Genomic DNA, 1703 nt, shown 5'->3' on the forward strand with positions numbered 1-1703 from the left:
CAATTTGACAATGACTCAATAATTGATTTTTGTCAATAAACTTTATATGCCCATGAAGCATTCTTTCAATGATTTTTGCCATGTTTGATGTCAACGCAATTGGTCGGATGTTGTCGATAGTATACCCTGCCCCTTGCTTTTTAAGTAATGGAATAATTTTGGCGATCTTCCATTCATGTGGAATCCCTGCATTGCTAATAGAGTAGTTTAGCAACTTCAGAAGCTCACGTGGGGCTTCTTGGAAGAACATTTTTAACATTGCATTTGTTATTCCGTCCGGGCCTGGCGCTGTAGTTGGTAACCGTAACATGACATGTACTACTTCCGAATAGGATATCTCTTTGTAGTCCGAGAATGTAGGAGTGAAAACAGAAGTTTGAAGGCGCGTTGTGAATCGGCTCTCCAATCCTTTAGTCAATTGGTCTAAGGACTCCTACATTTACTGTGCGGTATAGACGATTGAGTCTACATTAACGCTCAGTGGGAGTCTGTTTCTAGAACGAAGCAAATAAAGTAAAGCACGTTTGTTTTTGGATTCAGATACATAATCAAGATGTTTTTTTTTTTCGTACTCATCTCTTGCGTGTTTCACACTACGTTTGAAGGTTGCCGAAATAAATCGATAATCTTTCCAATTTTGTGGGCTCTGATTATGTTGAAGTTTTCTTTTCCAAGCAGCTTTTCTTGTGCGATAAACTCGTGTGCACTCATTGCTCCACCAGGGACTAGATGATGTACGCTTAGCGGTCTGAATTACAAATTCAGACCTTTGTCGGAACATCTGTAACGCTGAAAAAATTTTCAAGCCAATTTCTTCGCCATTAGTATTAGTTAATGACGCAATGGAAGGGTGCAAGCAGTCTTTAATTTTTTTTGCAATTCACAAATATTCTGTCATGTCGTTCAATTGATGTTAATGGGCATGAAGTATACCGGGAGATTATGACTGTTTGTACAGAAATCAATCGTAGTCCAAGATGTCACGGTAATACTTGTGATAGAAAACGTCAAATCTAACACTGAGCGAGATTGGCCAAGGACAAATGTGGGTGGTCTCATATTCAGGCTTGAAAGATTTTTATCTATGGTCCAGTCGCATAGACGCGTCCCACATGCATCTGTTCTGTAACGCCATGATACGTGATGCGAGTTTAAGTCACCAGTAAGGATGGCTTGATTTTTGCAGCTAGTAAGCGCACTATCCAATTGGTATGTACTATGTACGTCCGTAGGGAAATAAGTATTTATAATCGAAAAAGTACGGTAGCCTGGTATACCAAGGTACACTGCCCAAATTTCACACTCCGGAGACAATATAACTTGAAAGCTATTTTCGCCTTATGGCAGAATTTAGATGACAACAAAATCATTAAACCACCTAGTGAAAGGCGATCTAATCAAAAAGATCAAAAATCAGGAATTTTTCTCAGGATTAAGCCAGGTTTCTTGTAAAATTATGACGTCAGGGTTAAGATGTGTTGTTAAGCAATTTAAGCCTGTTGAAGCAGAAATCAAGGAAAGACAGTTCCACTGTAGCACTTTTAAAGAAGCTATGGTGAGGATCTAATTGCTATAATGATTTAGCGACTACCGTCGCAATGTACTTTCGTGTATGCCAGAATGAGAAATAGGATTACCCTTTGTGTTTTTGGTGTATGGACAAGACGCTGTTACTGGAGAACCAGTTCGCTTATGCGGCCTGA

Source organism: Dermacentor silvarum, chromosome 7, assembly GCF_013339745.2.
Source record: "Dermacentor silvarum isolate Dsil-2018 chromosome 7, BIME_Dsil_1.4, whole genome shotgun sequence".
In the NCBI taxonomy this organism is placed as follows: domain Eukaryota; kingdom Metazoa; phylum Arthropoda; class Arachnida; order Ixodida; family Ixodidae; genus Dermacentor; species Dermacentor silvarum.